General features: G+C 40.4%; 1 pseudogene; it reads left to right on the top strand.

Moving 5' to 3' along the window:
* Positions 1-6493: 6493 nt before the first annotated feature.
* LOC131342855 (kelch-like protein 10) overlaps positions 6494-17112 on the top strand; it is a 35388-nt pseudogene continuing 24769 nt past the window's right edge.

The following is a 17112-nucleotide window of genomic DNA, read 5'->3' as shown; positions in this document are numbered from 1 at the left end:
GTTAACATACAACTCACATACACACAACACACAAGTTAACATACAACTCACATACACACAACTCACATACACAACTCACATACACACAACTCACATACACACAACACACAAGTTAACATACAACTCACATACACACAACACACAAGTTAACACACAACTCACATACACACAACACACAAATTAACATACAACTCACATACACACAACTCAAATACACAACTCACATACACACAACTCAAATACACAACTCACATACACACAACTCAAATACACAACTCACATACACACAACACACAAATTAACATACAACTCACATACACACAACTCAAATACACAACTCACATACACACAACTCACATACACACAACTCAAATACACAACTCACATACACACAACTCAAATACACAACTCACATACACACAACACACAAATTAACATACAACTCACATACACACAACTCAAATACACAACTCACATACACACAACTCAAATACACAACTCACATACACACAACTCAAATACACAACTCACATACACAACACACAAATTAACATACAACTCACATACACACAACTCAAATACACAACTCACATACACACAACTCAAATACACAAAGTAACATACAACTCACATACACACAACTCAAATACACAACTCACATACACACAACTCACATACACACAACTCACATACACACAACACACAAATTAACATACAACTCACATACACACAACTCAAATACACAAATCACATACACACAACACACAAATTAACATACAACTCACATACACACAACTCACATACACACAACACACAAATTAACATACAACTCACATACACACAACTCAAATACACAACTCACATACACACAACTCAAATACACAACTCACATACACACAACTCAAATACACAACTCACATACACACAACACACAAATTAACATACAACTCACATACACACAACTCAAATACACAACTCACATACACACAACACACAAATTAACATACAACTCACATACACACAACTCAAATACACAACTCACATACACACAACTCACATACACCCAACTCACATACACCCAACTCACATACACAACTCACAAGTATACACACAACTCAAATTCACAAAACTCACATATGCACAACACATACACACAACTCACATACACACATACACACAACTCACATACACACAACTCAAATACGCACAACTCAAATACACTCAACTCAAATACACACAACTCACAAACACACAACACACAAGTTAACATACAACTCATATACACAACTCACATACACACAACTCAAATACACAACTTGCATACACACAACTCACAAACACACAACACACAAGTTAACATACAATTCACATACACACAACTTAAACACACAACTCACATACACAACACACAAGTTAACATACAACTCACATACACACAACTTAAATACACAACTTGCATACACACAACTCACAAACACACAACTCACATACACACGACACACAAGTTAACACACAACTCACATACACACAACTGAAATACACAACTCACATACACACAACTCACTTACACAACTCATACACACTCAAAACTTTATTAAAGTCCCACACAGAACTTAAACACACAACACTCAAAGTCCATCTCACACACACAACTCACACACACTCAAAAACACAACTCACACACTCAAACACACAACTCACACACATAACTCATACACTCTCAAACACACAACTCACACACCCTCTCACACACACAACTCCCACACCCTTATACACACAACTCCCACACCCTCAGATACACTACGACACACAACTCACATGCATTCCAACACACAAAACTCAAACACCCTTGGACATACAACTCCCACACACTTCAACACACAACTCCCACACACTTCAAAACACAACTCAAACCCCCTGTATCGTCCAACACACAACTTTACACTTGATTTGAGGTTTAAGAGACTTTTCCAATTGCAACGCAACAACTTCCTCCAGTCTGTGTTGCTGTATCAACTTCTAGGCGTCTTTGTGTCTGGAAAGAATGCTGACGTCCCCGAGTGTGTTGTGGAGGCTTGTGTTAGTAACAGATGAGGAGATGTGCGTGTGTGTGTGCGTGTGTGTGTGTGTGCATGTGATGTACAGTTGTGCATTAAAGCGTGTTTATTAAGAAGCATCATGTTCATCTGATGTCAGATTACTGCACAGATTTCGTCCAAATGAGATCATTGTCATACAGGGACCAGGTGTTGGAGAACAAGCCTACTTTGTTTGTGTGTGTGTGTGTGTCACTAACAGCTGTTTGGACCTATTCACGTCTCTTGGCTCTTCTGGCAGTGGAGACTGTCGTCCATATGGGGCCGAGCATTAGAACATTATCAAGCCTTATTACCCCTGCAGTGAGGGTTTATTTGCTATCACATTGCCTCGTGTGCACTATAAATATCTGAGTACTGTGTAATGATCAGAGTGCAGCGTTTAATCTGAGGGACCAGAGCCGATGCTGTGGATTAAATACATGATTAAAATAAACAGTTACAGGACACTTCATGAACACGTAGGTCACATCGCTCACGTGATTTCAAAAAGTCTGTTAAAAAGTTTTAGTTTAAGTTGTGTGTTTGAGACGTGTATTGAAGCGAATGAGAGTCATTTGCGAGTTATGTATTTGAGTTGTGTATTTGAGGTGTGTGTTGGTTGTACAGGAGTTGTGTGTTTGAGTTTGTGTGTGTTTAACTGTGCAGGAGTTGTGTGTTAATTGTTGGGTAGTTGTGTATTTGAGTTGTGTGTGTTGAACTGTACAGGAGTTGTGTGTTGACTGTACGGTAGTTGTGTGTTTGAGTTGTGAGTTGATTGTATGGGAGTTGTGTGTTTGAGTTGTGTGTGTTGAACTGTACAGGAGTTGTGTGTTGATTGTACAGTAGTGTTTGAGTTGTGTATTGATTTTATGGGACCTGTGTGTTTGAGTTGTCTATTTAACCATACAGGAGTTGTGTGTTGATTATATGAGAGTTGTGTGTTTAAGTTGTGTGTTTAACCATACAGGACTCATGGGTGAGTTGTGTACTGATTTTTGGGACTTGTGTATTTGAGTTGTGCATTAAGCAGTGTGGAAGTTGTGTGTTGATTGCATGGGAGATGTGTTGATTTGTGTGGTAACTGTACAAGAGTTGTGTGTTTTGTGTTGAACAGTACTGAAGGTGTGTGTGTGTGAAGGTGTGTGTGTGTGTGTGTGTGTGTGTGCGCTTAGGAATAACCGATAAACTATTCAGTAAATGATTAAATGCAACTACATGTGTACAGGTGAATGAATCAAAATCTAAACATGGACTAAATGATTCTGTCCATTTGACTCAGACTCAGCTGTAAGAAAGAAAAGTGTGAGCATCATCATCATCATCCCCCTGATTCACGTCTTTTATAAATCATGAAGCCAAAACCCAAGCTCAGGTGTGAAAGTCAAAAGATGAGAGACAAAAACGAGTCATCAAAAAATGTGACGAGAGACTGACTCCAGTTCAAGTCACGTGTCTAAAGTCCAGACCTTCCACACACACACTGCAGTCAGAGAGCCAGAGGTCAAAGACAAGGACAAAGCTGCTGAATACACACTGCTTGAATTCTTCATTAACACACGTCTACCTGACACACACTACTGACTGAACCTGTGTCCACTCTGCAGCCACGTGCTGCTCAACTCACACACACACACATACACTGCAAACTCACCCCACCTGCTGGACACTCCAGGTACAGCAACACACACCAACTCACAGCAGGACTAAATCCAGAGAGAGAGAGAGATAGAGAGAGAGAGACAGAGATAAACTAGGGGTAATCTATGAATTAACAGTTACGTATGTTATAATTATATAATACAGAGAAAATATCCAGCAGAATGTACAGGGTGGAGCAGAGCTGCAAGGTGTTGATGTGGTAGTGAGACATGAGTGTCCTATCGGTGTAGTGTTGAGTCCAGTAGATTTGTGGTTGTGGGGAAAAAACTGCCCCTGAGCCTGCTGGTTCTGGTGTGGGTAGTCCTGTTTGTGACTAGTGTGGGAAGAATCCTTGATGATTTTGTGTGCTCTGTGCAGACACCTACAACCCTTTGCAGAGATTTTCTTTCACACACTGTGGAGTTGCCATACCACACTGTGATGGAGCTTCTCAAGATGCCCTCAATGATGCATCAGTAAAAATTGCTCAGGATCTTGGGGTATAAGGTGAACTTTTTTTTAATCTTCTGAGGAAGTAAAGATGCTGTTGTGCCTTCCTGACAATAGTTGAGGTGTTCTGATGCCAAGACAGATCCTTGGATATGTGGACGTCCAGGAACTTAAAGTTGGAGACATGCTCTACTTCATATTCATTGATGTAGATAGGGGAGTGTCTGCTGCTGTTAGATTTCTGGAAGTCCACAATGAGCTCTTCGGTCTTTGTGGCATATAGGATGAGGTTGTTCATGGAACACCATGCTGACAGGCTTTGGATCTCCTTCCTGTAGGCTGATTCCAACCACTGTGGTATCATCTGCATACTTGCTAAAGACTTTGGAGTTACGGCAAGGAACACAGTCATAGGTGAACAGGGAGTAGAGCAATGGGCTCAGCATGCAGCCTTGTGGGATGCCGGTATTCAGGATGATGGTTGCGGATAAGTGATTACCCAACCTTAGAGACTGAGGTCTATTAGTTAGGAAGTCCATAATCCAACTGCATATGGATGTGCAGATACTCAGGTCACTGAGCTTAGTGATCGGTTTACTAGAGAGGATTGTATTAAATGCAAAGCTGAAGTCAATGAACAACATTCTAATGTATGTATTGTTATTGTCAAGGTGGTTAAGAGCTACATGAAGAGCAGTGGAAATGGCATCCTCTGTTGACCTACTTGGATGGTAGGCAAACTGGTGTGGGTCCAGTGTAGGTGGGAGGCTCGCTATGAGGTGACTCTCAAAGCACTTAATAACAACAGGAGTGAGTGCAAAAGGGTGGAAATCGTTCAGACACTCTGCAGATGAATGCTTGGGCCCTGGTATAATAGCTGGAGTCTTCAGACATGTGGAAACAGTGGCCTGGGCCAGTGACAGGTTGAAAATGTCAGTGAAGACTTGCACCAGTTGGTTAGCACAAGTCCTGAGCATGCGTCTGGTATTGCCATCAGGACCAGCTGACTTAAGTGGATACACTGGATCTTACATGGATCTACTCATGTGCTGTGATGTATGATGCCTTGGTCGAAGCGAACAAAGAAGTGGTTGAGCTTGTCTGGGAGGAAGGCATTGGTAGAGACTGTATTGTAGGTTTGTGGTCAGTGATAGTCCGGATGCCTTTCCACATGCGTCTGGGGTTGGAGTTGTTGTGGAAGTGCTCCTTAATGTGCTGTTTATGTTCATGCTTGGCTTTCCTAATGCCCCTTTTCAGGTTGGCCCTGGCTCTGCTATATTCCTCAGCATCGCCAGATTTAAAAGCAGCTTCTCTTGCTTTCAGCAAGAGGCGGACATCAGAGTTCATCCAAGGCTTCTGATTAGGAAAGGTCAGAGTCATACAGATACAATACAGAATCAGTGTCTAGAATCACCGGAACACAGCAACGTAAGTACAAAATTATTTTCAAGCCATAATTAAAATCAGGGCACAAAATACCTTTATTTGAAATTATAAACTCAGTTTTAAAAAAAGGAAAAGTTCATGTTTTCTCTAATTCTTCTATCTTTCTATTGCAGCTTTAACCCATTTGGTTGTGTTCATGTTTGGTAGAGTGGGGGGCATTATTAGCATTGTGGGGGGCGTTGTTAACACTGTGGTGTTATTAGCAGAGCTGGTCCTAAAAGCATGAGAGTGAGCTGTGTGCTCCATGATTTTAATAATAATAATTCAATGTGAAATGTTAGTGTGAACTTACTGACAGGTAAAAATGATATTAAACACAAAAATTTTACTGAAATCAATACATTTAATATATACATATGGAATTACAATTTTTTTTCTTTTCCAATCATCATTATAAACAGGAATTGGTGAGCAGACAGTGGATCTGCGACAGTGGAATGCTCACCCTGACGGACTGTTTATTGTCGCCGAAGATTTCAACCATGCGAGTCTGAAAACAATACGCAACATCAGTGACCAGCTACATCGGCAAATGCATTAATGACATGATCGTCTCCAAGACCATCACCATACTCCCTAAACAGAAGCTGTGGACCGCAAAAGTGCATGCACTGCTGAAGACTAGAGACTCCGCCTTCAGAGCAGGGGACAAGACAGCAAGGGCCAAACTTTCCTGAGCCATCAAAGAAGCGAACAGCACATACACCCAGAGAATCCACAGCCACTTTCAAAACTGCTGAGACTCCAGGGGCATGTGGCAGGGCATAAAGGTGATCACAAAATAAAAGACATCATTACCTGTCTGTGATAGTGACACCTCCCTCCCAGATGAGGTGAGTGACTTCTACTCTCGGTTCGCGGTAAAGAACAATGTAGGCTAGATGAAGACTATCCCTCCTCCCAACGACCAGGTGCTCTGTCTATCCACGACTGATGTGAAGAGAACTCTATGCAGAGTTAACCCATGGAAGTCTGCTGGACCAGACAACATTCTTGGCAGAGTGCTCAGGGAATGTGCAGAGCAGCTAGCGGATGTCTTCACTGAAATCTTCAACATTTCCCTGAGCTGTGCTGTTGTTCCTACATGCCTCAAGACAGCGACCATCATCTCTGTGCCTGAGAAGTCTATGGTTTCCTGCCTCAATGACTATTGTTCCGACGCAATCACACCCATCGTGATGAAGTGCTTCGAGAGGCTCGCCAAGAGGCACATCAAGACACAGCTACCACCCTCCTGGACCCCTTGCAGTTTGTGTATCGTCCTAACCGCTCCACTTAAGACTTAATGCATAGACATCATTTTTGATAACCTCAAAGGAGTGTTATATTTGTAGATCTTTCAGTTATAATTCATTACCTGTTTTGAGACATATTGTACAATGAAGTTTATGATTTCAATTCTGACAGAAATCTGTACATAAATATCCAGGAATGTTTTCTATTCATTTTTTTTTTTGCATCTGTGGAAGCTCACATTTTATATTCTTATATTTTTAGGTTACATATTATCTGAGTACTTCGCTGGAGTGATGCTTGAACGGTACAAAAAGTAAAAAAAAAAAAAAAAAAAATCCCTATTTTTGAATAACATTTACGTTTGTTTTTTTTGCTTTTGCATTTCATAAGTTAAGAAAGATCACAGCAAGAGGAATGATGGTGTGCTGCATGTTAAAACTTTTTTTTTTTATAATACAAGCCAGAGCGTAGTTACCAGGGGCAATTCTAGGATTTTCATTTAAACCCAATGAGGGTATAATAGTAAAAGGATAATAAATAAATAAATAAATAAATAAATAAATAAATAAATAAATAAATAAATAAAACAAAGGTTTGACTAACAGGGTAGGAAGGTAAACTTATTGCAGAATTCCACTTTATTGCACAGACGTGTATAACATTTGAGTACTGAACAAGCCAAATACGAGTCTTCCTGATCACACACACACACATACACACACACACACACATACACACACACACATACACTTGTCCTCCGATCTTTGCTCTGCAAAGATTGCACTGAAAGACGAACTCTGCCGCCGTTTTCATATGAAATTTAAAAGGGACTGAGGCAATCATGAATTTGTGTACAGTTTAAGGAGAATCACAGAATAGGGGGGATGAGTAGAAATGTTAAAGCCCCGCTAAAAATGGCTTAGCGATGCCCATGGTAGTTACAGATCTGTATTTAGCAAAAGAGTGTTTGATGTTGCTTGTTTTACTTTCTTATTTCCAAATCTGATGTACTGGTTCTATAATATATTGAGTCATGTGAATGTAGTGCTTCCTGGTTTGTTATAATAATAATAATAATAATAATAATAATAATAATAATAATAATAATAATAATAACTAAATTTTTAAAGTTCATCATGACAAACATTGATGTTGTTGGCTTGATGAAGCAAGTAGTCCAAATATCCGATGCTTTATGGAGGTGAGTGGAGAGATAGGGTGCCAATACTTTTGGAGGCAAGTGTATATGTCACCAGGATACACGTCAAGCAGTTCTTCACATTGTGCTGAGTGTTTTGATATGTCACGTGTATGTTGGGGTAATTTTGAAATTCCGTTTATTTGGGGGGCGTGGCATGCACGTGACATCACGTGATGTCATCAACGTACACATAACCCACTTCCCTCATTGTGCTGAGTGTTTGGTTATGTCACATGTCTATATTGCAGTGATTTATATTGCAGTGAACTTTGTGATTTCAGTTAATATTGGATGAACAGATAGATAGATAGATAGATAGATAGATAGATAGATAGATAGATAGATAGATAGATAGATAGATAGATAGATAGATAGATAGATAGATAGATAGATAGATAGATAGATAGATAGATATGCAAACAAGGGTGTCACGACGAGATGTTTTTCCTAATATATTTTTTGTTCTTTCTGATCTTACAGGGTTCTGTTTACAAGATGGGCCAGTCTGGATCGGACAGTGTACAATATCCCTGATGTATCTCCAGAAATCATGGATGTTATCATTGCCTACATGTACACGCAGGAAATTCAAGTCACCGTGGATGAAATTGAGACTCTCTTGGCCACGGCCATTTACCTGCTCGTCGACGATCTCATAAGCCGCTGCTGTGAATTCCTGCAGGAGCATCTCAGCCCAGATAACTGCTTAAGGGTTTGGCATATTGCTGATGCTCTCTCGTGCTGTGAGCTGCGAGATCAGGCTTACATGTTCGCGGTGCATCACTTTGAGGATGTCGTTTTCTCACCGTCTGGATCCCTCCTGGACCTGACCATAGAGCAGCTCAGTGACATCCTGGAGAATGACGAGCTGAACATTAAGGAGGAGAAAACGGCATTCCAAGCTATATACCTGTGGATCAGGTATGATCCCAGCGTCTGAACGCAGCACCTCGTGAACCTGTTGCCGAAGGTGAGTGTCAGTATCCTGACTGATCCTCGCTACAAGTTTGCAGAGAACTGAAAGCAGACAGTAAACATGCAGTTAGGGTTCCAGTGATAGGTCTGAATTTAGTTAAGCTGATTTTGTTACTTCAGAAAAAAATAAACTCACGTTGTAGAAGATCATTTGGTCACAACCTAAGATTTCTGGATGCATAATCTGAGCAATTTAGTGCCAAAAAAACCCCCTAAATGTTTGATTCAATTCTCACTTGTCTAAAACAACCAGTAGAAAGGCAGTAAATTCAGTGGACAGCTATAAATATGTAGTGGTGATGGTAATGAAAAAAACATGGTACGGTAATAAAAGACGTTTTATGGTAATAAGAAAAAAACATGGCCAGAAAAACCTCCTTATTCTGAAAACCTCCTTTCATCAGGTGCGGCTGGCTCTGGTGACTTCGGAATACTTCCAGGAAAATATAAAGAAAAACCCATATGTGAGCAGTCAGAGTGTCAGCCCATCATCACCCGCGCCATGAAGCCCATGCACTTCTCCAACATGGCTGAGCCCTACAACAGATTCTCGGATCCGTTTACCTGCCCACGGATTCCGTATTCCACCTTGTTTGCCATTGGCGGCTTTAGTGGCGAATCTGCCACGAACATCATGGAAACCTATGACTCGAGGCTGGACAGCTGGAAGTGCATCTCCAGCACAGAACAGCCAGCTCAAGCCAATCATGGCACAGTGTTCCTGGATGGTTTGATGTACGTCATGTTATGAACCAAGCTCCAACCACTGGAGCTTCAGCCCGTCCATGCACAAGCAGCGAAGTGATGCCAGTGCTGTCACCTTAAATGGCAAGGTAAGCATTCAATTCTCACACAAACACACAAGCACAGTGAATTGTGGTCAGAGGTCAGGGTCAGTCTTGATATAGCACCCTGGAGCAAAGAGAGTTAGAGGCCTTTGGGTAAAAAAAAAATAAAATAAAATCAAACCTTGAAATTAATATAATGTTCCAGTCCCTGAGGAGACCTGAAAGCTGAAACTGGAGACACCGAGAACCTTGATTTTTTTTCTTTTTTTTAGATCTACATCTGTGGAGGCTTCAGTGTAGATGAGTGTCTTCTTACGGCTGAGTGTTATGACCCTGATCATGATCAGTGGGCGCTGATCGAGCTGATGCACGTGTCGGGGCGGCTTAGGCATCGCCGTGTTGAACAACAGAGTGTTTGTGGTAAGAACATACACACACACACACATTTGAAAAATGAAATCATATGAACTATGTACATTCTACTGAATGTAGAAATTTCAAACGTTGAAACAAAAATGACCGCTCACTGTGTGTGTGGAGTTTGCATGTTCTCCCTGTGCATGGTGGGTTTCCTCCGGGTGCTCCAGTTTCCTCCCACAGTCCAAAGACATGCTACTAGGCTGATTGGAGTTTCTAAATTGCCCTTAGTGTGTGATTGCGTGAGTGAATGAGTGTGTGTGTGTGCCCTGTGATGGGTTGGCACTCCCTCCAGGGTGTATCCTGCCTTGATGCCCGATGACGCCTGAGATAGACACAGGCTCCCCGTGACCTGAGGAACCCGGGACATCATATTGTCATCTTCTTCTTCTTCCAGGTGATGGACAGTTGCTCATATGTGATTGGTGGTTACAACAGTGAAGGCACCACCTCCATGTGTGAGTACTACGATGTGCATAAAGATGAGTGGTACGAGCCGCTTACTGTCATGTCCAGAGACCTGGGGTTCTGGATTTAAGATTTTTATAGCAGAAACTCATAGTGTGTGTGTGTGTGTGTGTGTATTTGTGACTATCACAATCTCCAACTCCCAACATACTCCACAGCCTCCACACACACACACAAGCTTTCACACTCCTAATAACCATGTTTCTGATCAAACACACAAACACACACTCTGTAACTGATTTATGGAATGAAGATGATGACGTATATGAATCCAAAAACCTACGTAATCACTGGCCTGGGTAACTTGTTAAAAGCAGCATCGTTTTTCCTTCATCTTAGCTTCCTGATTGACCGTTCTGTTCAGCTTTCAATAAAACCAACAAGCAGTAATGAAACAGGACTGGTACTTACCTTTGACATCCATCTTCACATAATATTGGATGTAGATTGACCCTGATGCTCTTAGAACCTCTAGGATCATCATCACTGATACCCAAAGTAAATAATCTGCAACAACAAACAGCTATTTTTACATGACATCCTACACAAGCATGAACTTTGGTTCTCCTTTCAGCTTGATTTGATTTCTTCATCGGTCTCTCCGTGCCTCAACATTTTTTAAATTACGATTGTGTGTAATATTTTAACTTCTTGTGTATTTTATATAAATGTTTGAGTTATACTGCTACTCTGAACATGGAACAGGAGGAAATGCGATGTTATGCTGAAGTAAAAGAACAGCCATGAAGATTAATTGAAGGCACTGTTTGGAAATGAACGCAAAATCAAGCATGTCAGCACGCGTGATATGCACTTCCGCTTTCGTGACTTTGGAAAGCAATTCCGGGGCAGCCACCATTTTGTACCCCGTGGTGTTATATAAGCACACCCTGTATTGCTTCGTTCACTGGATTTGGGATTATTGGACACTGTTCTGTTGCTGATTCTGCCTGCCCAGCTCGGTACCGAGACCGTTCCCTTGCCATCTTCTCTCCAGGTCCGTGCGCTGGATGGTCATGTCTTGCATTGTCTCACGGCGCACTAAACCCATGTGACTGACCACTGCAGAACACCACTATGAGTGCATGACGTTTCTGATAATTCCTTTGCCTCAAGTGCCCATCATGCTCGGACTCCCATGGCTCCAGAAACACAATCCGCCTGGACTGGACTAGCGGCCGAGTCCTGGAGTGGGAAATCCACTGCCATACCCACTGCCTAGACTCAGAACCCCAGACTCCGCACCCAATCACAGATGAACCCCCACCAGATCTTAGCTCCACGCCGTCTGACTATCACAACCTGGGAATCGTCTTCAGCAAGCAGGAAGTTTTGGATTACCCTTGCCTGTATTTACAGACTCTGCCTCCGGGATTACGTTTTGGATTTGTTTACTGTACTGCTTTTCTGTGTTCCTGTTTTCATTAAACACCATGTATGGATTCCAAATAGCCTGTTTCTGCCTCTACATCACACTACCATAAAGTTTTCAAAAATCCAAACCCTGTAGAGAAGAGAAAAAAAAAGAGTGGATCTTTGCCTACTCCTTTTTGTATGTTAGAACAATTTTTTTTGTTCTTAAGGACTTGAGCTACTTGTTATGTAAAACAGAAATTGAATCTCATTCATGCTTCTAATAAAGTGAAACTGCCAAATTGTTAATTAATCAGCAATGACTACCTGCAATATAATAAAGACACAGTATGTATTGAACAGGTAGGTGTTTCCTTAATCCAACATAGAGTCTTTTATTTTGCTAATTCTTAGCTCCAAAAAGCTGAAATAAAGGTGTTTTTGGAGGTAGCAGAAAGCACTGCTACCTCCAAAGGTCCGTAAAGCTCCTACAGTTGCGCAAAGGCTCCGTCACGTCGATCAATTACGCGGATAAATTTCCAACATTGGCAGCTCAAAACGGGTGGAACAATGGCCCTCTTCAGGGAGGGATTGAGCCCTGCTTTACAGGTCGAACTCACCTGCAAATATGAGGACAGCAATCTCTGTCAATATACTACCTGATTGGACAATCTGATAAGAAGCCAACACCCAAACTGGCCTCCACAAGCATTCTGAGTCTTTGAGAGAGACTTATCCAAACCCTCTGCTTAATAAACGTAGATCTGCATCAGCGATCCAGCACTGAATTTTCCATTCAGTAACAATTCCCAGATTTTAAAAGTCGCTCTGGATAAGGACATAAATATAAATGGATTTCAAGCATTTGCTTAAGACAGGATGTCATGACGCTTAAATTCAAGGACAAGCTTAGCTTATAGACCAAATGTAGACAATCGTTATTGAAGAAATAAATTCTTTTATAGTTAATACACATTTATCACCAGAAAACACAGCAATGTCAATCACTGCAGTCTAAATGGGATCAGTTATATTCAGAAAAAGCAAATAGAGCCTAAATCAAGAAATACAAATATTTTAAAATATGAAATATATTCATATAGAGATGAACTTAATCATCTTATAGCTGTAATATAATATAATATATAATATAATATAATAAATGATGTGAATAACATATAGAGACACACTAATTTATTAAAATATTTATTTATTAATTATAAATATAATTTATTAAATGTATTAAATACAGTTTTCCAACTTTACTAATATAGTTAGAAACTTTACTGGTTTAAATGTTTTAAAAACATGATAAAAAGAAATTACTACTTAAATAAATAAATAAATAAATAAATAAATAAATAAATAAAGTTTTAAAAGATTTTATAGATAATTGGAAGGCATAAAAACTAGGTATTTCTAACCTACTGGAATATTTAAAAGATGTTTTCTAAAACAGATTTAACAGATTATATTTTAGTCTTTATTATTTTTTTATTTTAGTTTCTCATGTGTGTATGAGGAAGTAGAGAGAAGGCGCTGCTGCTGTAACATGGATCACTAAATCCTGCCTCAGCAGATAAAAAGCAGGAGTCAGGAATGAACTCAATAAAAATGATCTACAGAGGAGAAAATCACAACAACACAACACTGACAACACAAACACTGTGTTTATCGCAGGTTTGATACATGAGTCGGTTGTGTGTGTGTGTTGTGTTTGGGAATTGTGGGAATTGTGTTTGAGGTGTGTGTGTGTGTGTGTGTGTGGTACTTGAGACTTCACACACGATAAGCCATGACAGACGACAGTACAGAAAAATGTAACTACAGAATAAATAACCAGGAGAGTGCAGTTTTCTGTAGTGCTCTTTACAGCCAGAAGGGGGCGAACTTTCATTACACAATCAGAATTCATTACAGTTTTATTTTAACTTGTACCTGTTGTGTTGTTTACTGTTACAACAAACCTGAAAAGAAAACCACACTCTAACAACTTACATCTTATTTACTTATTTATTTATTTGCTTGTTGGTCTGCTTGCTTTTTTTAAAAAACAATAATTAATTACTTATCTCTTATTATATTTCTTAGTTTTAATTATTAAATTATTTGAATATTTTTACCCAAGATTTGTTGGGCATCTCTCCGGTATTTGAGAGTATGTTCCTTCTTCCTCAGTGTGTTGCTACAGAACACACATCAGATATTAGTACACACTCTCAGGTGTGTGTGTGTGTGTGTGTGTGTGATTAGACCAATTGTCAGAGAAGTATTATAAAAGAGGCACAAACTTTAACACACCACCACTTGTTTCAGGATCCAGTGAGATCCCAGATTTCTGGCAAGATGAACTGTGTGTGTGTGTGTGTGTGTGTGTGTGTGTGTGTGTAGTCCATGCAGTGCTGATATGAAGAACAGACAGTGTTCGTCCTCGTCCATCAGAGACAGATGGAGACCAAATGCAATTTACTGTCCCAACCACTTGTGTGTATATGGTGTGTATAAAAGTGTGCAAATGTGTGTGTGTGTGTGTGTGTGTGTGTTTTGGAGACAGAGAAAGCAGAGGCATTGCACCCACATTTTCTGGATATATACATATATAAGTGTATGAATGTGTATGAAATAGAGAACTGTGTGTGTCTGTGTGTGTGTGTGTGTTAGACGGTGTCATGTTGCTGCGTTATGTGCTGACACGGCTCTGCATGTTGCACCTGGTGTGTGAAGGGAGATGGCCAGCTGCTGATGCTCCACACACACACACACACACACGCACTTTTCATATCCTTATAAAAAAATTTTATATGCTTCTCCTCTCTCTTGCACAAACATGACACAATTCACCAAAAAAAAGATACAAATTCTAAGAACCATTTCAATTAGAAATATTTTCAACCCTGCACACACACACACACACACCATCTCCAATTAATCAGTGGTACAATAACCTTCAGTGTATTACAGCCTGTATTTGCATAGTCAAACGTGATTGGCTGTTATATTTTATGATGCAATAACTCTTGCCAGTGACGTATTCCGTGAGATTTTCAGCACTACACGCCGCCTTCACTGAATCGCATAGCTACACGATAGCTTTAGCACTTTTTACCAGTCACATTTAATCACAGAACCTACTTTATATAAAGTGTATTGTGCCTTTAAACATTGCTGAAACAGCTTGGCTCCGCTTCTCATGCTGTTCCTGGAAAAACCTGCTGGCAAAAAGTAAAAGCCAGACTGTGTAAACTCATCTATCTTATCGCGGCGGAGAGAGAACGCGCTTAAAGACGGCTTTCATTCAACATCGTGGATCACTCTGCAACATGGAAGCGCTAGATAAAAAGTCTCGGCTCACGTCCGTTCCAGCTCAGCCGTGATCAGGGATTCGGTTCGCAGTTTGAACAGACGGTCTTGTTCAGGAGATCCTTCCAGAACGTCTAAAATCGAGCTATTCCAAAAAACCTCAACCGACTCCTTAACCTTTTTTTTTAATTTATTTTGGAATGGAAACAGAGCTGAGCTTGAACTGCTATTAGAGATGACGTGCTATACCCTGATTAGAAGTCATGATCCATAGACATCATGATGTCATGAAGACACAAGCGTTAAATATTCTTTTCAAACAGGAAAAAAAACCCAGTCTGAATTCCTCCCACTTCCTGACTTCTCTCTGAGCTTCAGAGCTCGGTTCTGAACACGTCCCCTGATTATTACTAACACCTGTCCCTGCTGATTAGTCCTGTTCTCTCTCATTAGCTTGTGTATACATTCCTCTCTGATTGGTTAATGGCTTTGTGAAGTCTGCAAGCACTTCTACTGCAGTTCAAAGTCGTGTTACAACTCCCAGAGTTCCTCTGTTTTCCTTATTCCTGCTTTTACAGTTCTTCTAATATCCCCAGTTCTGTAGTTTTCCCTTTCTTTCTCAAATCCTCCTCATATCCCTGTCTAAAGCGTTACCTACATCTCCAAATTTCCATAGATCCCAAACTTTCCAAACTTCATAGTTGTCCCAGTCCCTAGACCTAGTCGAACCTTAGTCTTCCTAGTTAGTGTAGATACCCTAGTGTCCCTACATCACCTAATTATTTAGTTGTCTTCCTCTGAAGGCTCTTTTAGCTCCTCTAAATGCCCTAGATTTTCTAATGTTCTACATTCCCATAATTTGTAAGTAGTCCTAGGTTTAGGGTTAGGGTTAAGGTTAAGTCCCTACAGTTCATTCAAAGTTATCCAAGTTATCCTAATCCTAGTTATCCAGGTTACTGAACAATTCTCCTTCCCCTGTGCTTCCATACTTGCTAACCAGTTTAAGGTGCTCAGTTGTCCCAGTTCTCTCAGGTCCCCTAGTTCCTAGATTTTCTCTTTGCTCCAATAGTTTACAAGCACTTTCCATACTTCCACTAGCTCTTTTAGTTCATCTTCTTTCCCAAGATCTTCATTTTCTCAACTTGAACCTCTTCTCGCAGTTGCCTATTTGTTTTAGTTCCCAGGTCACCTTAATTACCTAGTTTTCCTAGTCCCCCCTCTCTCTCTCTTTCAGTTCCTTTAGGTCCTATACCCTCCTAATTCTTTTAGTTGCCACAGTTTGCAGGTATTCCTCAACCTCAATCATTTCCACTAGTTCTCCAACTTCTCCTAGATCCTAATACTAATACTTCTATTTCCCCTAGTTCAGTGCTCCCTTAGTTCTGTTAGTGCCCCTTGTTTCCTGGTTCCCTCCTATCCTTGATCCTCTAATTTCTCCACTTTCCCAGTTATCTTAAGATTCCCAGTCCAGTCACGTATGATATCTATTCCTTCCTGATTTTATATTTCAGAACCCGTACCTCACGTTAGCACTCAGTTCCTGTACTGTGGTTTAATACGACGTGACATTTTGGTGTTTATCTGTAGGGAGGATCATTATCAAGAAAATGGATTATTCAGATATTGTGGCTGCAAATCCATGGGAATTTGTACAAACAAATTTGTATGCAAAGTTCCAGTTGAGGAAGCTTTCACTGTTTCACATCACGCAGCATGATAAACACCATATCTATAAAATCCATGGATCCAGGATTTCTGTGCA

Source organism: Hemibagrus wyckioides, linkage group LG21, assembly GCF_019097595.1.
Source record: "Hemibagrus wyckioides isolate EC202008001 linkage group LG21, SWU_Hwy_1.0, whole genome shotgun sequence".
Taxonomy (NCBI): Eukaryota; Metazoa; Chordata; class Actinopteri; order Siluriformes; family Bagridae; genus Hemibagrus; species Hemibagrus wyckioides.
This window is presented reverse-complemented; position numbering and strand designations above follow the sequence as displayed.